Raw genomic sequence first — 25,844 nt, 5'->3', positions numbered from 1 at the left:
CTTCTGGCACATCGGCTACGCACTCAGGTGCTCAAACAGAGAATTACAGATACTAAAGGGTCACAGGGTGCATCAGAACAAGCAAATGGCTCAATAATTTGAGCACTGCTACTCTACATAATATGTGACAGAGGCGCTTGATCTAGGAGACGCCAAGACTTACTTAGCCTAGGTCCATATGAACGATGCCTTGCAACTAGACAATGACATCCATCCAGTGAGGTGCTCATGGCCATAGCTGGCTTGCAGTCAGGTAAATCACCTGGTAAGGACAGTTACACTTCTGAATTTTTTTAAACATTTGAGGTCCCCCTGGCAGACCGCCTTGCCCGTCTCTACAAGTCTTTCAGCGAGTTGGGCTCCCTCCCAGACGCTATGAGAGAGGCTACCATTACAGTACTCTCCAAGCCTGGAAAAGACGCAAGCGTTTCTCTTCATACCACCTGAACTCACTGTTAAATGTTGATGCTACGATTTTTACTAGCATATTGGCGGCCTGCTTGCAAGCCCTACATGCAAAGCCTGTTAGACCATGACCAGGCCAGGTTTGTTCCCGAAAGGGGGTGCATCGATAACATTAAACACCTTTTCAATCTCATAGATTGAATTTGTCATTCCCACACGCCAGTGCTCCTTCTCCCAGTAAATGCCGAAAAGGCGTTTGACCAAGTACACTGGCCGTTTCTCCAGTTAGCGATAGACAAATCCGTACTCGGTGCTACATTCCAACATTGGATAGGGTACAATTATACCAATCCTACAGCAGTGGTCAGAGTCAATGGGCTGATTTCGTGACCCTTTAATTTAGCACTTGGCACGAGACACGGGCCCCTTGTCATCACTCCTCTTTGCCCTCTATATGAATCTGTTCGCAGGGTGTCTGCATAGACATGCACACAAAGCGCCCATTACCATGGGAAGTCGGGAGCATAAACTCGCTTTTTTATGCTGATGATGTCATAATAGCCATTTCTCGATGTTCATTGGGGCTGAGTGGTCGGTGGATGGGTCTGACTCCTCTTCCGATTTCAGCGAGAATGACAGTGACCCAGAAGAGAGCAAAAGGGGCAGTGCCTCAACAGCCCGCAAGATGGGCAAGAAGGCTGACCGGTGCATTTCAGAGGGCAAGGATTTAGCTTAGGACTATACACTCACAGAACGCCTCCCTTCCAGGGACTCTACAGGGCACCGGTGGTTCGGATTCCCCTACAGTTGACGCTATCCATCAGGCAATTTTAATGCATCGCGAAGAAACGCGTCAAGATAGCAGTAAGGCTCAGACTGCATTAAGGAAAGTCTAAGGGGTGGTTAGAAATCTCACTAAGGTGTGCAACATCATCGGGGAACGCTTGATAGATCTTGAAACAAGAATTACCACGACAGAGAGATCTTGCCACCACTCTGGTACAATCGGAGGCACATGAATCCCAGTTGGTTGACATACAATGGAGGCTGGAAGTTCATGAAAAAGCGCCAAAGGTGTAACAATCTTCGCTTGTTAGGGGTCCCAAAGGCATCGAGGGTTTGGACATCCGGGCCTATGTGGTGGAACTACTACGTGCAGCCCTCCCGGACCTAACAGTTTGGAACTAGTCACAAAGAAGTGCAGCAGGCCCAGAGTACCCTATGAGCGGAGGCCACCACTAAGGAAGGATTCTAAGCCACGGGCTATTCTGGTCTACTTTGGAAACTTTCTCCTAAGTCAAGCAATCTGAGAAAGCAAGTGGGAATGTCTCGTTTTTTGTGCGACCAGATTTCTGCCACAGTACGGTTGAGAGACAATGGCGCCTGCAGCAGTTGATGAAGTCCTTTCAGGACAAAAACGCACAAGCTTATTTGGTTAACCCTGGATGTTTGAAAGTGGTTGGGGGAAAACTTGATTCTTTGTTTCTGAGATTAAGGCAAAGGAGTTCCTAGACAGTCTTAAGCCATAAGAATTGTAAGAATAGGGTTAAGTGCGTAGCTAATCCACGTATGTATTCAGATTTCTGATACTAGAACTGGGGTTAGAATTAGGGCCTGCTTTCTTTCTTTTCTTCATTTGGTCCTCTTTTTTCTTTTCATTAGTAAGAAATGTTTGTATAATTTCACGGGTCACACGTGCTGCACCCATCTCCTCACAGACTGCACTACGGTCTGGTAGCTTCTGTAAATGTGGGAGGGCTGAATGATAGGATAAAACGGTCAAGGGAGGCAGAGTTTGTGAGGTCGACTGCCCCCAATATGGTGTGCATGCAGGAGACCCATATCCCATGGGATAAAAGAGAGCTGATAGCAATAAGAGGTTACAATCTGCTGTCCTGTTCCTCCCAGAGCTCCAATATTCGGGGGTGGCTATTCTAGCTAAACCCCAAATAGGATTGATTAGGCGTAAGCTTTCGGATACACATGGTAGGTGGGCACTAGTTGAGTTTGAGGCAGGACTCACAGTTTGTGTAATATATGGGTCGAATCAGGATGACCCGGATATATTTGAGGATCTTGCTAGCATCCTGGCCGCACTTGCTGGTCATCTGTGTAGATCTCAACATACACCAAGCAGTGGAGACCCGGCAAGCCCAGCGATATCAGGGGGGGAAAAAGTCGAATTTATAGGGCCTTGTTTTCCCTGATGGACAGCCACGGCATGGTAGACACATGGAATATTAAGCATCCTAATGATCCAGGCTATACCTACTTCTCCTGCCTTCATAAAACATATGTTAGACTTGATTATTTTTTAATAGTAATAGGTCTATTCAGTAAAGATGAAATTAGGAAGCTTCCGAAGGTAATCTCGGACCATAGTCCTCTGATTTTGGAGGTCGAGGTCCAAGTGGCTACCAAACGCCGCCACAAGTGGACATGTGATAGGAAACTGCTGATGAATGTAACTTTTGTTGAGCATATCACGAACTGGACGTAGGGGTTCTTTGACACATATAGGTATAGTGCTCCACGAGATACAGTTTGGGCTTCCTTCAATGCTGGCCTGAGGGGCGAGATTATATGTTTTGTTGCCCAAGCGAAGAGACAGCATCAGGCTGAGAATGAGAGGCTGCTGGGGAACTGGCCGAGGCTGAGCAAGAGCATGTGACACGGATTGCACGGGGGCAAGGGGTTGCACAAACCAAGCTTAAAATTATTTCTTTAAAAGAGGAGATTATTAGCTGGCTTACTTAGAGATCCACCGAAGAATTCCTAACTCATAAGAATGGAACATAAGAGTATGGAGAACCAGTTGGGAGAAGGCTTGCGCTGCGCACACAGCAGAAAGCAGTTAGAAGCATGATAACCTCAATTGGGAAGGATGGAAGAATCTATTCAGAGACTAGCAACATACTTTGTGTGTTTCAAGAATTTTATCAGTTATTATATAAGTTAGATAGCGGGGTACCTCTGGATATCTCTCAAGTAGTGTCAGAGGCGGATCTTGGGGCCACCCTAGAGCAACTCGGCAGGAATGAGCTAGAAGCAGATATAATACTTAGAGAACCTAGCTGCATTACACTACCTATCTTCAGGGAAAGCTACTGGCCCTGATAAAATACCTCTTGAATTCTATAAGACTTCAATCTCAGCTAGCCCCTATTTTACTAGACCTGTTCCTGGGGGTACAATACAATGGGCTCCCACCGGAGTCTTGGGAAGGTACTGATATTATTATATTCCCTAAAAGGGGCAAACCCCTGGACAACCCGGGCTCGTATAGGCCAATATCACTGATAAATTCTGACACAAAGATTTATTGCAAAATACTGGTGGGTGAGCTGGGGAGGGTCATAGCCCAGCTGGTGTCAGCCTAGCAGCATGGCTTTATACCCGGCTGACGGACAACTGACCGTATAAGGCGGGCTATAACTCTGTTTGACATCACAGCCGAGACAGGGGGACCGATGGCTATGACCCTCCTTGACGCCAAGAAGGCCTTTGATCGGGTTGCCTGGAGGTTTTTAAGGGGAGTACTCGGATTTAAGGGTTTCAGCCCCCGAATGATCACCGCTAATAAAGCTATATATTCCAACCCACACGCACATCTTCAGCTAATGGGTTAAGAGTCGTAAACTATAAAGGTGTTTAGGGGAACCAGGCAGGGGTGCCCCTCGTCTCCCATCTTGTATGCTCTTTATATAAACCCATTGATCGAGAAGATCCTTAACAATCAGGGGATAAAGCAGATTATCTGTGAAGGTTATGAGACGAAGGTGCTCGTATATGCTGGGGACATTGCAATTGGCACCACTGACCCCAAAGGAGCAATTAAGGAAATCAAAGCTGTGGCTTGAGAGTTTGGGCAAGCCTCCGACTATACTTTGAATAAAGCAAAAATACAAGTCATCTGCACAGATAAACTTACCTTTCAAGAACCACGGCATGTGGTTAAAGCTGTGTACCTTGGCATTCGCGTTAACTCCAAGGTAGACACTATAGGTAAGATTAATTTTAACCCCCTGGTCAAACAAATCTCCACAGACCAAAAACATATAAATGGGCTTCATTTATCAAATATCGGCTGGGGTAATGTCCTAAAAATGACAATGCTTCCTAAGATCCTATATCTCTTTCTGTTACTGGTGACCATAGATGAATCAATATTGAAAACACTGGATTCTGCTTCACAAATTTTATTTGGCAATATGGGAAGGTGAGGCAATCATTAAAGTATCTGTCTCTCCCACAGGGACGGGGTGGGTTGTCGGTCCCCGATATTACATTCTACTATTGGGCAGCTGTTCTACAGCAAATGCGTATGTTATTTATTACAGATAAATACGAAAAGACAGATCAGGAAAACCACAGCGCCCTCCCCACAGTCTATGAGCTTGCTCTAGGGAAGAAGGCTGATGGACTGCTGCTGCGGGAGCTAGAGCCGAGCTATTATAAGAAAGTCAGATTCAAGGTAGTTCTCAATGCCTGGAAAATATGGAGCAAGGTTAAAGCTATGAAGAACCCAAAATACTGCAAAACCTCCCTTTTTCCCCCCTCTATTTTATGATGGGAAGGAAGTGGGAGCAGCATGGCCTGACAGCAATAGGGGACCTTTATCTCCTTGGCAAAATATGCCCTTTTACTTATCTGCATCAAGGGTTTGGTATCCCTAACAGACAATATTTTAAATACGTACAAATTAGGACATTCCTCAGTAATTCCAGAGCATCCATAGCCCTAGATAAAATACCTTTTGTGGCGGTAATTGCTCAGGCTGACTGCAAAAAAGAGGCATCTATAGCATTTTGCTGGACAGTCTGCCAGATAATCTCGAGAAGACTGAGGCAAATAGGGCTAGGAATCTAGGTGACCCTGATTTTGATTTAGATAAGGCAATAGCATTAGCCACAAAGATCTTCTTGTCAGCAAGCCAGAAGGCGCAGCATTATAAAACGTAATTTAATCTGTATGTTACCCCTACCAAACTGTTTGAGTGCGGCAAGAGGACAGACAACAAGTGTCCTAAGTGTGAGGAAGGCCCTCCCACACCAATACATATGTTTTATAACTGCACCAGGTTACTCCCTCTGAAGAACAGGCTGGAGCTCTTCTGGGAAGGATTGTTAGGGCGCAGGATCAACCTTAGCCCAACTATGATGATATTCGGTCACAATAGCAACAGCAGCTTGGGTACCACTCAGACATTTTTGGTATTTGTATCTGTTGCCAGGATATTTATTGCCGCCAGATGGAAAGATCCGGACCCCCCCGTTTCAGATCTATCTAGCCTGGCTGTTGGGTATTTATAATCAACAGACAGCTCTTTATGAATGCTGGGGCAGACAGACCAGGAAACTGGGAGAAAAAAATCTGGTCTCCCATTATGGATTGGAAGAACACCACCGACTGAATAACTAATCAGCTTGCTGGCTACTTATAGCGGTTTTAGTACTGATCCACCAACCTAGAATAACTTGTATCCAGGATATGTAGTAGGAACTGAAAGGGTTGCTCTTATCATTTAGGCTTCACTCCCTGGTAGTTTTAACCTCAGGGCTGGCCCAACCCAGCTCTCCATTGGTAGCTGCGGGTATCTGATTTCTTGTAAATAAGGACGAAATATATTAACTATGGTGTTCTTATCGCTATTTTACAAACAGCATTGAACCATATTTTTTATTCATGAATTTCGTAGGGGACTGTTTTCCATTTTGTACAACCAACAATATGTATTTCTGGGAATAATAATTTTTTTTTAAAAGGACTGGCGTTCTGGCAGACATTACGAGACTGGCCTGCCCAGGTTCCCCAGTTACATTCTGTTATGCCTCCAAAACGCAGTGATGTACCCCTGTGATCAGGGAGGGCTATCACCCTTGACCTTTGTGCATGGCTGGATTGGCAGCATAAACTATGGGAAGTACTTGGCATGGAGAAACTGACGGCGATAGTAGACCGCAAACTGATCAAACATGGGGGCCCTGTATACAGTTTCTAGCTCAAGTATTCAGGGAACTCTTCTGTTCAGCCTTCTTGCAAGTACTTTGCCTCATACAAAAGGACCATGACGGTGACTGAGGTTTGGAAGTGGAGATTTAAACTGTAGTATCTATCCCTTGGCCTCAACTCATTAAATTTCCTTATGATAGGGGTTGTCAAGCATGTCCCTACCCTCCTTTCCTCAACACTCCTCTTTACCTTTACCCCTCCCCATTTTTCGTATGCCAGTCCACCCTCCCTTGTTAACCTCCCATTCCCTATGTTACACCTCGCCGACCAACGGATGTAGGTGAGGATATTATTATGTATTGTTTATTTCTTGAAACTCAATAAAACAGATTTAAATCTAAAAAGACTTGTAGTGTGACCAGATCATTTTATCTGTGCAAAGAAGAGTGAAGTCTACTAGTCCACTTGTGTACAGTTACAGTATTGTGTTTGCTCCCATAACCGTGCACTGCCATCTGTGTATGAAAATGTGTAATGTCTTGTTAGACGCAGATGGTGATCAGTTGTATGTATGAGTGAGCCATGGTGATATGGAGGCTCGAGGGACAAATGTTGCTACCCTTGGCCTGGTATAGCCAAAGAAGGATAGTGAGGCTTATGCCCTCAGACATTGGAAGTGTATTGTATGAATTCCTGCAGCTTGAAGGAGATCCCAACATAACGTGTATTTGAATGCGCACATTCACCCGTGGGTATTTTGGCGCTGACTAACAGATGTTAATTGTTGCTCAACTCAATGGTACTCATTTTATCGACCTCTGAAGGATGAAAGGCCGAGTGGATCCGCCGGGATTTGAACCCGTGACCATGAAGTCAAATTCAAGCCCTTACAGTGAACAAATTAGTCCACTCTGCCACAATAACAGGCATAACTCCAGACACTGAAGAGAGGAGGATAGAGACTGGGCTACCTTTAGAAATTCCATGAGGAGTTTGTTAGCATGATACTGCTGATTAGTCTTCCTGATAACTGCCATTTGGTGGATGTTCGAATGGTGAGGCGCAGGTCTGCATTCTCTGTTGTCAGAGGTGAGGACGTTTCTAAGCGAGACCTGTCCTTTTGTCTGTCCCTCATTACTCCTTCAGCTGGGCTGATGACAGCCAGATGCAGAACACTCATTTGTACCTCTGTTGTGGGTGTTCCCTGCTGAAGACAGCCGCAGTGGTAACCACAGCAAGAAGAATCACATTACACAAAGGTTGTCTCTAAAGAGCAGACAGACAGAGGAAGACATGTGAAAGGGGAAACACCCAGAACCAGTTCTACAGTTTGAGAAAGTCAATCCATATACCCTGTCTATGTGTCATGTATGAAAGTGGAACCCAAACCAAGCCACTTTGTTCTGTTTCCAACTCCTTTAAGTTAGTGGTAGAGAGTGCTATGCCAAATACTCAAGGGACTGCTGTTCCACCAGGGCTGGATTGTTCCTGACAGCCAATCTTAAAGAAATGATGGGACGTCACCTGAATTATGACTTTTTGCTGGAGAAGCTGTGACTCTGCCCTGAAATACCTAGACGTCGGTCTGCTGACTGAGGGAACGAGTCTGCTTGGCCCTGGAAGAGGAGAATGGGTCTATATGCCTCAGTGACTGTAGGACATCCAGAAAAAGCTGACTGCACAGGAGCAATCTAGGTAGGACCTATGCATCCTTCACTGCACCAATTTCTCATCCTTATTTCTAGACTAGAAAAAACCTCTAAAGCAGTATTATTTTAGGCCCGGGCAGAGGCTGTAGCTGCTGTAATTGCCGAAGGCCCGAAATGAGGCTACAACTGCTCTGATCACTGCAAGTCCAGATTGGAGCCTACAACTGCAGACTTAGACGTTCGCTCAACCCAGCGGCGTCACTATGGGGCTGCGGCGGGCGGCGGACTGCACTGGGTGACACCCTCACATGGGGTGACACCAACAGGGCCTGTGTGCGCAAAGCAACCTAACCTTTTAGGAGAAGGAGGTGCCTGTGCGCAGTGCGCACTGTCTCCTCTCCTTTCTTTTATTTGCTTCCCTGTGAAATGGATCCAAAAAAGAAAATCACTTTTGCTGGTAATCAATGTCTATTTTTCTGACATTTAATTCCAAAGTGCAGATTCGGGAATACAAATTTAAAAATATGAAAAATAAATAACTAAATAAAGTAAGACAGAGTGGTAGCAAACTGGCCAGATTGATTTTATTCACACCCAAACACATTAGTGCCACTTTTACAGAGTTTGCCAGTGAAGCGCTATTTTTGTTGTCTTGGCTTGGTTTTCCCTGGGCTTGGAACTAGTGCTTCAAAAAGGGAGGAACCAAGAGCTTTTTAATGAGGTCCTGCACAGTGCTCCAAGGTATCGAGAACAAAACCAGGAGTGCAGTTCCTCTGGGAGAGGGGAGGGTAAGAGAGGGGGGAGAGCGATTAGTCTCTATAGAATGCCCTCACACACCTAGCAAGGTGTCATGCTTCATCATAGGGCTGTGCTCCTCGTCGGGCCGGCGCTGCAATGCCAGACGGGCTCCCGCGAAGGGGCTCTTTATCGGAGATCTTTTTAGAGACAGCCGTATAGGTGCGTGGGGGTAGGTGCAACAAGTGTAGTGAGTGATAGTGAGGTGGGTTAAAATAGGTATGGTATTGCCAATCGATGAACCATTTTATTCTGGTGGTATACCAGCCTAAGTAAAATCGGTGACCCCGAGGGATTATAATGCTCCCTAGGGAAGTAGAAAGGTCGAAATGTTCTTGTTCTATGCCCATACGGGTCGGTGGCAATTCATCAGGACCAGGTGAGAATGTGCTCCAAAATATAAACTCTACTACATAATAGGTGATTGAAAAATTATAAGTACATCACCAAGCAAATCCATTGGGTCCCTAAGAGGAGTGGACCCGCTGTTGCGGTACCTAAAAGATAAAAGAGAAAGAGAAGGACAACACAGACACATAAAAAATTCCAGCATTTAAATTGGGTGCTGTTTGGCTCCCGTGGGTAACCGTGCGTCTATTGTGCTTCATCTTAGAAAGTTTAATGGGTGCTCACACAAAAATCCGGAGGAGATCGTGCTTCATCGCATCGGTGTTACTAAATACGTAATACTGTGCAACCACCATGTGTGCCAAATGCTATGCAATGCTTCACGAAGTGCTATATGGCATGGGATCGCGATATGTGGCCGAGCAAATTATAGTTGAAGTGTAATATCGTCCCCAGCACTATGAGAACATTTGTAAACATAGTAAACAAGGGGTAAGGCCAAAATATGTGTTAAAACGCTATCCTCAAATTTAGAGTGGCGGGTGATTTTGACACAAATTTCAAAATGCAAGTGCCGATGGCTACGGAGCCCATGTGGGGGAGACTCACCCCCTGGGGAACAGAAAATGCTGTACGGGTTCGCCTGGAGGCCGTAGAGGGCTCGCCCTGAAAAGGTTGAAGGAGAGCAGTAAGTACCCTTCAGGCTGCCATAACACTGATACCACCCTGGAAACGCATTGTACTTACAGAGATGGGGCGAGCGCACAACCGAGATCCTATCGAGGCTCAGGCTTCCGTAGCAAGCCGACAGGGGTGTGTTCAAGATAAAGGAAGTGCTCAAACGCACGGGAGCAAACAACTAGACCGCAAACTTGTGCGGCCATATTGAGACTGACAGCAAACTTTATTGCGCGAACAGTGCGCAGGAGGGACAAGGAAAGATAATGTCCCACTGAAGGGGAACTTGGGCATGCAAAACAAACGTCACGAAAAAACGCGCTGGAAAGTGACTCAGCGGGTTATATATTACAATAAAAATTGTTCATGCAAGTAACTGATGCGGTGACGCGAGGGTGATGTAAAGCAGCCTCAGAGTCTAAAAAAGGCGAAAAAGTCGGTAATTTTACCCAGTGGGTCTTGCTTAATGAGATGGAAAAAAGATACAAGACTATTGTTATTGTTTATGGTGTCATCAGAAATTCACCTGTATTTAAGCTGGCGAGACCACGTTATTGACTCCATCAGGACATCTCATGTATGTGAGGTGAATTATGTATTGTAAAGGTTGGCCCATGGTATATCCGAGTTTTGAAAGGCAAGGTCAGTAATTAAAGCCGGTGGGTCTTACCTAATGAGATCTAAAAAGTTGCAAGACTATTGGTGTTATTTATGGTGTCATGAGGAAATCACCTTAATGTAAGCTGTTGAGATCATGATATTGGCTCATTCAGGCCGTCTCATGTATGTGAGGTGGATCATGTATTGTTAAGGGTGGCCCATGGTATATCATCGTTGAGGCCGCCAGTATGGCTAGAAATTCTGAAGATCTACTGCTGTTCCTTTCGGAAAAGGGCCTCCTTACTGATCACTGGGAAAGCCTGCAGGATTGTCCACGTTAGATCATTGGCAGTATGGTTCTTCTCCACAAAATGAGTGCACATTTTGGTATTAATCTTTTTGCACCTAATGTTGCTTCGGTGTTCGGAAATTCTGATCTTTGCTGGACGTGTCGTCATGCCGACGTACATAAGGTCACATGGGCACTGAATTAGATAGATAAAATTGCGGGTATTGCAATTTGTATGGGATTTTTGTTGCCAAATTAGAGTTTCTGAAAAAGTAATACATTTGCTTGTTTTTGTTAGGGCACAAGCGGTACATTGTCCGCATGGGTGATGGCCTGTCACAGGTGGAAGGCCCCACAGTCGTTGGTTGGAGGGTGGGGATAGTTTGGGTCTAGTGCTAATAAGCAAACTTTTCAAATTGTCGGTCCTTTTGAACGCAAATCGGGGCGTGGAGACTTCCCAGCCTCCTACCGATAGCAGATTCCAATGTTTTTTGATTATTTTTTGGATGGCGTTTGATTCAGGAGTGAAAGTGCTTACACACGTAATTAGATCAGTTTTGATTTTTTCTGTGGAGGTAAGCAAGGCATCCCTGTTAGTATTGCGTGCTCTTTTGTAGGCTGTTTGCGTGATTGTCCTCGGATATTCTCTTCGAGCCAAATGGCCTGTGAGGTCATGTGCTTGTGTTTTGAAGTCCTCCAGTGTACTGCAGTTGCGTCGGAGTCTAAGATATTGTCCATATGGTAGGTTGTTACGTAAAGCCTTGGGATGGAAACTACTAAAAAGTAGTGGGCTATGGCTGTCAGTGGGTTTTTTATAGGTTTTTGTGTTCAACCCTAAAGGGGTTTTGAAAATGAGCAAATCCAAAAAAGGAAGCTCATGGACTGATGAATTGGCCGTGAACCGTAGATAGGGGTTCAGGCTGTTGACCCAAGCTACAAAAAGGGGGATGGAGTTCAGATCCCCTTTCCAGAAAATGAGAATGTCATCGATATACCGTCGCCAAAGGGTGACGTTCTCCTTATAGATGTTAGTCCCAGTTAAGATGTGATTGGCTTCAAAGTGTGCCATGTAGAGGCATGCCAGGCTGGGAGCAAATGTGCTCCCCATCGAAGTGCCCTGGACTTGATGGTACATGCGGTCTTCAAATTGGAAGTAGTTTTTTGTTAGGGCAATCTCTGCACACTCCATGATGAAAGAGATTGGTGTGGGCGAGTCCCATGTTTGTGCTCGAAGTACTTCTTCCACAACATCCAGGGTGGCCCTCTGAGGAATGTTAGTGTAGAGGGCCTCTACATCCAAGGTAATAAGTGCATCCACACTGCTACCAATCTCATTGCCTTGTTTGATGTTAAGGACATCCCTTGTGTCGAGTAGAAAAGTTGGGGTCTTTTGTACCAGGGGGCATAGGAAGTGGTCACAGAACCGCGAGAGAGGTTTCAGAGCCGAATTGATACCTGACACAATGGGCCTCCCAGGTGGAGGTAGAACACCTTTGTGGATTTTTGGTAATGTGTAGAAGTACGGTATACGGGGATCATTGTTCATTAAGAATTCTGACTCGTTTTTCGATATCCAGCCTTGTGTTAAAGCACTGGTCACTAGTGTTCTTATTGGAATGATCAGTTTTTTAGTGGGATCCTCTTTGATTTGGACGTAATACCGTGTGTCACTCAATTGTCTTAGGCATTCCGTTCTGTAGTAAGGGGTGGACATGATCACTATAGCTCCCCCCTTATCTGCCTCTTTGATGGTAATCGTCGTGTCTTTGCTGAGATCAGTTATCGCCACGTTTTCCAGGCGGGAATTGTTATGGAAGGTTTTTTTCTCTGTCATGGCACTGATGTCCTTGATGACTGCTTTTTCGAAAGCCAGAATTTCCGGTGCTATGGTGCCACCGGAAATTCTGGCTTTCGAAAAAGCCTGGAAAACGTGGCGATAACTGATCTCAGCAAAGACACGACGATTACCATCAAAGAGGCAGATAAGGGGGGAGCTATAGTGATCATGTCCACCCCTGACTACAGAACGGAATGCCTAAGACAATTGAGTGACACACGGTATTACGTCCAAATCAAAGAGGATCCTACTAAAAAACTGATCATTACAATAAGAACACTAGTGACCAGTGCTTTAACACAAGGCTGGATATCGAAAAACGAGTCAGAATTCTTAATGAACAATGATCCCCGTATACCGTACTTCTACACATTACTAAAAATCCACAAAGGTGTTCTACCTCCACCTGGGAGGCCCATTGTGTCAGGTATCAATTCGGCTCTGGAACCTCTCACGCGGTTCTGTGACCACTTCCTACGCCCCCTGGTACAAAAGACCACAACTTTTCTACTCGACACAAGGGATGTCCTCAACATCATCAAACAAGGCAATGAGATTGGTAGCAGTGTGGATGCACTTATTACCTTGGATGTAGAGGCCCTCTACACTAACATTCCTCAGAGGGCCACCCTGGATGTTGTGGAAGAAGTACTTCGAGCACAAACATGGGACTCGCCCACACCAATCTCTTTCATCATGGAATGTGCAGAGATTGCCCTAACAAAAAACTACTTCCAATTTGAAGACCGCATGTACCATCAAGTCCAGGGCACTTCGATGGGGAGCACATTTGCTCCCAGCCTGGCATGCCTCTACATGGCACACTTTGAAGCCAATCACATCTTAACTGAGACGAACATCTATAAGGAGAACGTCACCCTTTGGTGACGGTATATCGATGACATTCTCATTTTCTGGAAAGGGGTTCTGAACTCCATCCCCCTTTTTGTAGCTTGGGTCAACAGCCTGAACCCCTATCTACGGTTCACGGCCAATTTATCAGTCCATGAGCTTCCTTTTTTGGATTTGCTCATTTTCAAAACCCCTTTAGGGTTGAACACAAAAACCTATAAAAAAAACCACTGACAGCCATAGCCCACTACTTTTTAGTAGTTTCCATCCCAAGGCTTTACGTAACAACCTACCATATGGACAATATCTTAGACTCCGACGCAACTCCAGTACACTGGAGGACTTCAAAACACAAGCACATGACCTCACAGGCCATTTGGCTCGAAGAGAATATCCGAGGACAATCACGCAAACGGCCTACAAAAGAGCACGCAATACTAACAGGGATGCCTTGCTTACCTCCACATAAAAAATCAAAACTGATCTAATTACGTGTGTAAGCACTTTCACTCCTGAATCAAACGCCATCCAAAAAATAATCAAAAAACATTGGAATCTGCTATCGGTAGGAGGCTGGGAAGTCCCCAAGCCCCGATTTGCGTTCAAAAGGACCGACAATTTGAAAAGTTTGCTTATTAGCACTAGACCCAAACTATCCCCACCCTCTAACCAACGACTGTGGGGCCTTCCACCTGTGACAGGCCATCACCCATGCGGACAATGTACCGCTTGTGCCCTAACAAAAACAAGCAAATGTATTACTTTTTCAGAAACTCCAATTTGGCAACAAAAATCCCATACAAATTGCAATACCCGCAATTGTATCTATCTAATTCAGTGCCCATGTGACCTTATGTACGTCGGCATGACGACACGTCCAGCAAAGATCAGAGTTTCCGAACACCGAAGCAACATTAGGTGCAAAAAGATTAATACCAAAATGTGCACTCATTTTGTGGAGAAGAACCATACTGCCAATGATCTAACGTGGACAATCCTGCAGGCTTTCCCAGTGATCAGTAAGGAGGCCCTTTTCCGAAAGGAACAGCAGTGGATCTTCAGAATTTCTAGCCATACTGGCGGCCTCAACGATGATATACCATGGGCCACCCTTAACAATACATGATCCACCTCACATACATGAGACGGCCTGAATGAGCCAATATCATGATCTCAACAGCTTACATTAAGGTGATTTCCTCATGACACCATAAATAACACCAATAGTCTTGCAACTTTTTAGATCTCATTAGGTAAGACCCACCGGCTTTAATTACTGACCTTGCCTTTCAAAACTCGGATATACCATGGGCCAACCTTTACAATACATAATTCACCTCACATACATGAGATGTCCTGATGGAGTCAATAACGTGGTCTCGCCAGCTTAAATACAGGTGAATTTCTGATGACACCATAAACAATAACAATAGTCTTGTATCTTTTTTCCATCTCATTAAGCAAGACCCACTGGTTAAAATTACCGACTTTTTCGCCTTTTTTAGACTCTGAGGCTGCTTTACATCACCCTCGCGTCACCGCATCAGTTACTTGCATGAACAACTTTTATTGTAATATATAACCCGCTGAGTCACTTCCCAGCGCATTTTTTCGTGACGTTTGTTTTGCATGCCCAAGTTCCCCTTCAGTGGGACATTATCTTTCCCTGTCCCTCCCGCGCACTGTTCGCGCAATAAAGTTTGCTGTCAGTCTCAATATGGCCGCACAAGTTTGCGGTCTAGTTGTTTGCTCCCGTGCGTTAGAGCACTTCCTTTATCTTGAACACACCCCTGTCGGCTTGCTACGGAAGCCTGAGCCTCGATAGGATCTCGGTTGTGCGCTCGCCCCATCTCTGTAAGTACAATGCGTTTCCAGGGTGGTATCAGTGTACGGCAGCCTGAAGGGTACTTACTGCTCTCCTTCAACCTTTTCAGGGCGAGCCCTCGACGGCCTCCAGGCGAACCCGTACAGCATTTTCTGTTCCCCAGGGGGTGAGTCTCCCCCACATGGGCTCCGTAGCCATAGGCACTTGCATTTTTGAAATTTGTGTCAAAATCACCCGCCACTCTAAATTTGAGGATAGCGTTTTAACACGTATTTTGGCCTTACCCCTTGTTTACTATGTTCAGAAATGTTCTCATAGTGCTGGGTACGATATTACACTTCAACTATAATTTACTTGGCCACATATCGCGATCCCATGCCATATGGCACTTCGTGAAGCATTGCATAGCATTTGGCACACATGGTGGTTGCACAGTATTACGTATTTAGTAACACCGATGCGATGAAGCACTATCTCCTCCGGATTTTTGTGTGAGCACCCATTAAACTGGCTAAGATGAATCACAATAGACGCACGGTTACCCACGGGAGCCAAACAGCACCCAATTTAAATGCTGGAATTTTTTATGTGTCTGTGTTGTCCTTCTCTTTCTCTTTTATCTTTTAGGTACCGCAACAGCGGGTCCACTCCTCTTAGGGACCCAATGGATTTGCTTGGTGATGTACTTATAATTTTTCAATCACCTATTATGTAGTAGAGTTTATATTTTGGAGCACATTCTCACCTGGTCCTGATGAATTGCCACCGACCCGTATGGGCATAGAGCAAGAAAGATGTCGACCTTTCTACTTCCCTAGGGAGCATTATAATCCCTCGGGGTCACCGATTTTACTTAGGCTAGTATACCACCAGAATAAAAAGGTTCATCGATTGGCAATACCATACCTATTTTAACCCACCTCACTATCACTCACTACACTTGTTGCACCTACCCCCACGCACCTATACGGCTGTCTCTAAAAAGATCTCCGATAAAGAGCCCCTTCGCGGGAGCCCGTCGGGCATTGCAGCGCCAGCCCGACGAGGAGCACAGCCCTATGATGAAGCATGACACCTTGCTAGGTGTGTGAGGGCATTCTATAGAGACTAATCGCTCTCCCCCCTCTCTTACCCTCCCCTCTCCCAGAGGAACTGCACTCCTGGTTTTGTTCTTGGAACTAGTGCACCAATCCTGGAGGTACTGCAATGTGAGGATTGAAAAACAAAATTTCTACTGCTGCTCTGTATCTAGGGATGTTGTCCTTTTTTTACCATACTGCTTACGTTTTATAAGGATATAAGCAATGGCCATTGAAATGGGTCCATTCAGGGCCCAGTTGTCATGTCCTTAACTTTTCAGGCAAAAGCCCTCACTGATTTCTGAACAGTGAGTGTAAAAGCATTAAGGTAACCATGTTGTTCCTGCTTACATTTCACATGGTTTGCAAAACTTTGCATTCCCTATGATTGTTTGCTTTTTCTAGGATGCTGTCACTTTTTTTTGTAGACCACATATTGCTCTTGCCCAGTGAGTAATTTAAATTGAGCCGCATCCAGGTGTTTATAGCTGGCAACAATTGGGTTGTAGTTGAAGGCAGTCTGAGTGTTTCTCAGTGGGGCAGTATGGTGTTCAGTGGGGGAGAGGATGTGGCACTATGGCCAGAGCTGCTGAATTTGGAACTGGGGAACCAGGTTCAGCCTTAATAACCAGTCCGCCAGACCACTCTCCTGAGAGAGCACTATCTCATGCAGACCTTAGAAGGCTTCGCAAGACATTAGAAGCCCCGGTGTCGTAGCACCAGCAGGTGGACCCTAGCATGACAAGTGTAGGTTAACCTTCAAGGCTTGTCCACCACTATTCATACTGAAGTTCACCTCCAGTCTTGCGGGCAGGCCTATGAAGGAGTACACCCTAGAACAATGACCCTGTCACTGAGATCACAGGACCCTTGAGAAGGGCCAGCTCTAGGGCGGTGCAACCGGTGTGACCGCACCAGGTGCTCAGTTTAGGTGGAAGCATCATTTTTGCAAGTATATTATGATTTTAAAAGCGCTTGCTGCCTCCTTCCTGGCCTCAAGTAATTTTCGGTAACAATAACAATGTCATGATGACTCTGGTGATTAATGTTCTTCCTAGAGAGAGATCGGAATTTTGTCTAATGGAAGATTTGACTCATGGAAAGGTAGCTCAGAGGGTTAATGTACCTGCTGCAAAGAACACGTACCATGCAGATCACAAAGTGCACATAATGTAAATAGGCCAGTGGGCTACTGCTTTTGTCAGAGAGATCCTTTTGTTACTTGCAGTTTAGAAGTTAAAATCCTAACATAGAACAGTGAGCTATTAACTGTCATCTACTCCGCAGCAACACAAGTCACATTTTTTATTAACTTTTGATACGTTTGAGCTACAAACAATTAGTTTAAATGGTCAGATAATGCTACAGATCTTGCATTATGAGGCAAATATGGCAGAGCCATTATTATATAGAAAACATTTGCAAACTAGGATTTTTAGCCATTCATGTTTGAACTGCTGTTTTGGAAAAGTGAGAAGTGCTGATGACAGAAACTCCATGGCTCGGAGACAAATGGCTTGTGCTTCCACATTTTATCGTATTTGGGGACATGCTGTGATTAGAAGCATATCCCACTTTGTGAACACATTTTACTGTCAATAACTCATTATAACCTTAAATAATCATGTGTATCCATTGGTTGATAAAACTGGGCAGCGAAACCAAACAAATACAAAAAATTGGGATGTTTGCGCATTCTGGCCACGCCTCTGGCTCTGCCCACTGATCCAATCCTTGGGTTATTCCCGCCCTCTGATTCTCCGCCCACAGTTCCCCTACATTTTTTCCCCCACTTCGACCACTGATATATCGTGTTGCTGGATAGTGGGAAGCCCACACCAGTAAAAAGTACCATACGTATGATATTATAAATTACAATAAATTGTTGACTAGCAGGTAGCCCACTGTACAACCTGATTAATGAGTCATTATCACACTGTTGTTAACTGGCACATTTTTTAAATATAGGACCTACATTCACAAACGTTACTAAGGATTCTGTATGGTCCCGTTATTTGCCAACTGTGTCCACTGGCGGACTCGGGCGGAGGAGGTCCATGCGGTAAGTCGTGAGAGGGTGACACCATGAGTTACCCGCACCGGGTGACACCAACCCTAGTGACACCACTGGCTCAACCAGGACTGCACCTTCCTCGGGTCCCAAGAAGACCGCAACAACAAAGCCCACCCACTGTGGCCTGTTCTGCACCGTAGACACAGACTTCACAGACCGAGGTTGAGCGGGCAAAACCCCAAATGTACCAAAAGTAACTTGCTTACGGCAAATTGTGGGGCCCTCACCTGAGATTGTGCAACTATAAGCCACATATGTGGCTGGGCACTTGTTGGATCCTATTTTTTCCAACTTTCCTAACCTAAACAGTGCTCTCCCCTGCCCTCTATCCAGGTCTGACCAATTTGCAGTGCCTTTTACACAGAAAATGGTGTCTCACTTTCTGCTGCCCTATCTGGCCCCGGAACATAAAAGCAGAAGCTGGGCTAAACTGAACGTACCAACCATTAACAAGCTATTGTGCAACACTAGACCTGACCTCAAACAAATTTCTATTACTGATCAGGAGCTTGTGCGCAATTGGCCTATGGGAGCTGAAGAAAAAGGTCTCCCTATCTCAGCTAAACATTCAGGACGCTGCCCTAGTTTAACAAAATGCTAAAACTTGGGAAAACACAATACAAAGCGCTTAAAAAACGGTGAAGGAAATTTTACACAGAAGAAACCAAAACTTCTTCAAATATGCCTTTAAAAAATTCCAGTGTCTTAATAAATCCGCTTGCGCCTAATTCTATTCTCAAAAGATTCTAAAGGCCTAAAACTTTGCAAAAATGCTTTTTAAGTTAGTGAATGAACTGTTAAGGCACTGCTCCGATGAGGGTGAAACTGTGGCACTCATCCAGTTAGATCTTAGCGCTGCCTTCGACACGGTATCCCATCACATTCGCCTGGGGGAACTGCAGACACTGGGTCTTGAGGGAATGACTTTGGAATGGTTTTGGTCCTTCCTTAAGGAACGAACTTTCCAGGTCTCCTCTCCATTGGCCAGATCAAACTCTCACTCCTTCCCCTGTAGAGATATACACACACACACACACACACACACACACACACACACACGCGCGCGCGCGCGCGCGCTCTTTCGCTGAGGTGAGTGAAAACGCTGTGCTGTCTCTTTTTTCCTACGCTGACAATACCCAGATTATGTCCTCCCTCTCCTCGACACATGGACATGGGTCCTCGAACCTTAATTTGAACTTGCACAAGGTCTCGCGCTGAATGCAGAATCATCTGCTCAAACTCAACGGAAACAAAAGTTATAATTCAATGCAAAAAGCTTGATCTCTGGGGAGCCACAGCACTGGCAAGCCGAACTGGGAGCTCTTCCTACTCATTCTAGCAGTGTTAAGAATTTGGGGTTCATTGCGGATGAGTCACTATCCATGAAACAAGTGGCCAAGGTGACGTCAACCTGCTCTGCAGTCCTGTAGTGGCTACAAAAGATCCTATGGCTGATTCCTCTCTCAGCACAGAGGACAGAGATACTAGCTCTTGTGATTTCTAGAGTGGATTACAGCAACGTCCTGTATCTGGGAAGCGACAAATCCACCATCCATGGACTGTAACTTGTGCATAATACAGCTGCCAGGCTTCTCTACCGTCTACCCAAGTTCACCTCGGTCTCCGGCATTCTTCGTGACCTACATTGGTTGACTGTGAACTGTATCAAGTTCAAATCAATTTGCTATATGTTTAGGGTCGAATCTGGACATGCTCCTAAATACCTTCTGGATTTAGCCCACCTATACCATCCTTCCTGCCCCTGGCGATCCGCTCAATAGACTCGGTTAATGGTACCAAAAACCTGACTGGCCCCACATGAAAGGTCATTCTTTCTCCTAACTAGGGCCGACACTATGGAACTCCCTGCCAGCTTCCCTGAGAGACTTAACATCTCTTCTTGCGTTCTGCAAGGGTCTAAAGACCTGGCTTTTCTAAATTGTTAACAGATTTCTCGCTCTCTGATACCTACTTCCGCCCTGCGGCTGGAAACCCCTTCGGGTAGCTGCGCACATAACAAGTTTCTGAATAATTATTGAGAGACAATCAAGAACTGTAAACATACCACACTTTTCAAGAAAATGTAAGACCAAACATGCAAAGTATGCATTTGGCGGGGCCTGAAAGCTGCATGTGTGCTAGATTCATGCTATTCCGTGACTTCCAAAGAAGTAGGATCCTGAGCTCGGGGGAGGGTGGGCAAACAAGAAAGAATAATAGGAGGGTGTATGTATTAGTCGGTGAGGGGAGGGCATAGCACCTTAATAATAAAAAAATTGTACTCCAGGATATCAACACGTATGATTATAGGGACTGTATAGTATTTAGTTAAACAGTGAATACAGTAATGTATTTCTTGAAAAGACCAACACTGAGCAGGACATTGAAATAATTGTGTCAGTTGGTTAATTGTTGAGTACTGAGCACAGCACCCCCACTACCTCCTTGGGTTACCCTGTGGCTGTTTACCCTCTCACCCCGATAGTTAAGTGCAAAGTTGGTAGTATTTGACCCAATATGCAGAACCAGAGTAGGAGTGGTCGTAGGACAATGAGAAACAAACACTTTCAATCCCCATCTTCGAGGCCCCCATGACCCCGAAAACAGCGTTTGACAAACTCCGACCTCAACAACATTCACTCTTGAAGGAGCCCATAACCAGAAATTCAGACGGCGCACACCACCAATACAGCACAGTGAAAAACGCATCGTATCACTCACCCCACAATCACAGTTCCTCAGCAGGAAAACTACTGCAGAGGTTAGGCACACGAACACGCGTGCGTCAGCACACTACCTCCTAATTCACCTGGCAGCTAGGACATGTCCACCCAGGAATCCATCTAACTGCTGCATGCGCCAAAGCAGCAGGTACAGCACATTCATATATCTTTAGAGATTACTGACAAAGTGCTAGAGTCTGCAAAAAAACTTGCCATTCATCTTGTATGAGGAGACAAAATGCTCCTTGAAAGCTTCTGCAAGCACCTTGTGGCAACCAGCACGCCCCTTCTCGTGCCCCACACAACTCACCAGCGGGTTCTGGTTGACCTCATGCAATGTTTCTCACTCCCACACCGGTACCCACTACCTCAGTAAGAGATTTCTCTCCTCTCAACAAGCCTCGTCTCAGTAGAGACTGACTTCCCATCTCGCTAGGAGGCAAATTCTACTGCAACAACAAACTTCTCCACTAGAAAAATGCTATTTTTGCACAACCCAGCGGGTCTCAATGAAGGGCCAGCAAGCTGCTTCTTGTCCACGTGAGTGAGAGAGGGTATATGGTAGGTAAAAAGGATGACATGGTTGGAACGTGGCGGGGGAACTGCTAGGCTTTCAAGACTGTGTCGGTGTTAGAACATGCTACACAAACCTTCCCGAACCAGGCAGGCGATAGCGCACCTTACCTCCCACCAAAAGAGGTTAAAAGTGCGGTAGCATCTGTATTTTCTGCTGTCTCCAATTCAACTTCAATAAAGGATTTTAAAATCTTCGGCTTGGGGAGGTGAGTTCGGGGCTTGTTTCATACTGATTGACAGGCTTTGAGACCGTAGTTACAGAGTCTGTATGAATGGAACGCCCCTTAAATCCTGCGATTGGTTAGATGAAAAAACCCGCGCCAGAGAAGGCTTTCCCCCCTGTCCGGAAGACCGCCCCATCACCTCGGAAGTTATTACCGGCTGCACCGGAAGTGACTTCCCAATGGTCCGCTACTGACTCCGAGCCGGTATTTAGGTTTGCTTGTTGACCTGAATGTGACTGTGACATATAGGCTGGTGGATTAACAGGCTTCCCCGGGAGGACAAAGTGACGGCTCCGGTAGAGAGACCGCACGTGGTTGAAAAACATTACAATAAATAGTAGACTGCCGACGTTCCACAGCAACGGCTCTACAGCTAGTTTGGGGTCATGACCTCACAGTGAGGCTTATTTATGGGCGACAAAGACGGTGACAGTAGTTAGGACCTACGTATCCATAGAGCAACAGGTGGGGTTACACCGTGGTCTTGTTGCACCCCAGTTATGACAGTCTTTGGCTACCCAAGCAAGAGGAACACTTTTCTTTACATGAATTAGAGACCATGGCACGTACTTGCGCCCTAGTAGGGTGAATGTCTTTCTGCTATTTATATGGACCGTCTGTTATTTCAGGCGAATATAGGTTGCCCATTATTGATCGTGTAATAAAGGCGCTTGTTAATGATTGTAATGCTGTGGACAGTTTCTTATCATCCACCTTTCTCATTAATTGGCGTGGATTACTCGCCTGTGCAGAACTTCACTCTGCACTATACTTCTCTCTTTGTCTCGTTGCCCCAGTTCTGAGATAAATGTAGAGTCTGGTGCTCATACGCAGCAGTTGGGCTTTTTGACGTTGGTAGTCCATATGCAAGTAGTGTCACATTCAGACATGAGATGTGAGGCTACTGATTTCACCATTGTGAGAAGGTGACCTGGCATATGCTGGTCACTAGTTATAGTGGCCACCTTGCACCAGTCCAATTCGACTCTTATGGTAGATAGTTTTAAGACAACCTTTTAAAGAAAGCTATCCTAGTGGTAGCTGTGGAGAGCAGCCTTCAGGCTAAGTCTCAGAGGAATGTAAAGCAGCTTCTTTTACCTTATAATCTCTTGAATTACCAAATGAAAGGACACCACACAGGTGTATATATCAAATATATATGTATTTATTACTAGACACACTCTACTAATCTCTTTATGAGATTAGAAGCCAGGTACACATTCAAATGTCAACGTTTCACAATAAATTAAGCACAAGTATGGCTGGAGCCCTAGGGGCGTACCAGACCATATACTAACAAAATGGTATAAGAATGTCGACTTGCAAAATGACAAGGCCTAGGGCCTGGGGAATCGCTGGGGCTTCACTACTGCAGTGTTAGCAGGTAAGTAACAGGCCCATGGGAGACACGTGCAGTGTGTGAACACAGCCGCAGGTTCCCCATTGATTACAATGGAGCAAGTCGCGGTTTGATTTTTAAAGTTTTAGGGTACTTTGAGGAAGTCAACAAGCATGCCACTTACAAGGTAAGTAATTCGAGGGCCAACACACACTAGGGCACCGGAGTGCACGAGTTACCTCACCCAGGGAAGTCGGGTGCATAGGTGTCTTTTGGTGTCGGGTCGCGTCGGTGTTTTCTATGGAGACCAAAGAAGACTTGCTGCTTGCGTCGACTGAAGAAGTGTCCGGTGGAATCCAAGGGTGGATTCAAGATGCAGAAGACCTGAAAATTGAAGGGACAGTGTTCAAAGTCACTTGCCAGTGACCGGTGGCCAGGAAGATGGATGACCACAGATGTCGGGTGATTTCAGGTCGTCAATGGTGTTTTGACTCTTCGCTCACGAGGTACAGGAGGGATCGACGATGACCAGCAGCTGGATTCGGAGTGTCCCACGACGTCTGCAGCTGACTGCGGTGTTGGCAACCGATTGGAGCCAACAAGCCTTGGCAACTGCAAGTCTCGTGTAGACTGAAGAAAGTCGGTGGTGCAGACCAGCAAGGTCTGAGGGATTTACCCAGCAAGGGTAAGTGAGGGCAGGGCTGGAGCAACCAGGGGAGCCCTTTGAGTCGATAGGAAAGTCTTCGGGGGACCCCCTAGCCAACAGGCAAGTGATCGCGAAGACGCCTCTTCAGGAAATGCTTCACAGGAGCCCACGGTCACTCGGGACGGGGTAGGCCTCTGATTTTCGCTGCAAAACCTGCTGGAGGCTTGGGCCACAAATGGTCCAAAGCACAAGTTTGTAGAACGTCGTGAAGGAATTGCACTTGACAATAGTGCACGGTCCCCGGGTATTGCTGTTCCTCGTCACTCGTGGGGTCCACTCACCACAGCTTTGCTGGGGACTCACAATGGCCGTCGAGAAGTCAGGAAATCCACTTCCGGGGCAGTAGGGACTTCAAACTCCGGCGGGAGCGGGAAAGTTTGCAACCGTTGATTAAGGTTTTTGGTGCCTGCCAAGCAGGGGAGTCACTCCTTGACTCCAAGGGAGATTCTTCTGTCTTCCAAAGGTAGTGGAACGTCGAAGGGCCTGGATTCTTCTTTGTAGAGCGTCGTCCAGGGTTATCTGATTTGCAATGGCAAATTTTGCTATCTTATAGTGAAGATAGGGGAGGGACTAGCTCTATGACTACTCCTCTGGGGGGGTCAGGGTAGGGGGTGGTTACACCCACTTCCCTTTGTCCAGTTTCGCGCCAGAGCAGGGACAGGTTGCCCCTGAACCGGTTTGAGCTGGCATATGCACAGAGGAGCCTACTGCTCCCCCAGTGCAGGACATCAAAGCACTCTAGGAGTGCACCCACCCAGCTCCAATACACTAAATCCTGTCTGGCAGTTAGTGACACCTCCCTGTGACAGGATGCCTATTGTTGGGCTTCCTCCACTGCGAGTTTCAGTCAGCAGCAGGAGGGCAGCCCAGTGTCTGTGCTGGTGGCATCCATTTTGTGATGCCAGGGCTCTTTCAGATTTCTGTCGTTTTACATGTCGTCCCGTCCCCTCTAGAAGGGTGGGATCCTGCTCCCACATCATGGACTGATGTGGGGGTATGATTCCAAGTTGTTTGACACCAAAAACGACATGTTTTGATGCAGTCATTCCAAAGTTAGCATTTTAATACACTTAAGAGTATATGGTTTAACCGCATCCACAAACAGCCATAGAGAATAGACTCTGGTAGCTGCAGAGGGGCCCTGCTCACGCAGAGGCACCCCCTCACATAGTAAACCACGCACCCTGCCCTCAGGATTGATAGGGCCTGCCATAGGGGTGGCTGATAGGTTTATATGTGTTTGTATGGTGAGATATAGAAACCTATACCTCTGTGAGGAGTGCTAACACCACCTCACCCAGGCTGCAATGGCAGGCCTGTGGTGTCAGATTGAGTCTGCTTCCCAGGGGTGGCATAATACATGCTTCAGCCCCTGGTAGGCCTGTGAAGTGCCTATGCCCTAGGTACCTAAGGTACCATATACTAGGGGCTCATAAGGTACCACAGTATCCAATCACTAGTGCATCTAGTATTCACACCAATCATTTAAGGGAGTAAGCAGATAGGCTGGGGTCCTGATAGCAGTATCCCAGCCAGACTAGTCAAAAACCATTCAAACACCAGGAAAAAAGTGGGGGCAACCATATAGTCAGATTCCACCTTCCTACAACCATCCTCTCTGCTTTGTTTCTGCACTTGCAAGTTTTGTACAGCCAGTCTAGGGTCACAGGCTGTAAATAACCCGTCCCCTTCAGGCTCCTTTGCCTTGCAGATGTATTTTCTGCACTTCTTTGGCTGTCACCTTGTTGCCACCAAAATGTCAGAGTTTAAAATATCGCATTGCAATCATACTGGGATATTTACCTAGTACATGTGCCAATTACTGATTCATCCATTAGATACAAGCGACAAGTCACTATAACAAAATTCGGATACACTGTTTATCAACATGGA

General features: G+C 46.0%; 1 protein-coding gene across 1 annotated transcript in view; it reads right to left on the bottom strand.

Moving 5' to 3' along the window:
• MAD1L1 (mitotic arrest deficient 1 like 1) overlaps positions 1-21,958 on the bottom strand; it is a 2,477,345-nt gene extending 2,455,387 nt beyond the window's left edge. The window contains exon 1 of the mRNA XM_085629234.1: positions 21,791-21,958. The gene's annotated coding sequence lies outside the window, so the exon portion shown is untranslated. The remainder of the gene's footprint in view (positions 1-21,790) is intronic.
• Between the last annotated feature and the right edge of the window lie 3,886 nt (positions 21,959-25,844).

Source organism: Triturus cristatus, chromosome 10, assembly GCF_964204655.1.
Source record: "Triturus cristatus chromosome 10, aTriCri1.1, whole genome shotgun sequence".
NCBI classification, from domain to species: Eukaryota; Metazoa; Chordata; class Amphibia; order Caudata; family Salamandridae; genus Triturus; species Triturus cristatus.
The sequence above is the reverse complement of the archived record's forward strand: the minus strand, read 5'-3'. Positions and strand labels throughout refer to the sequence as shown.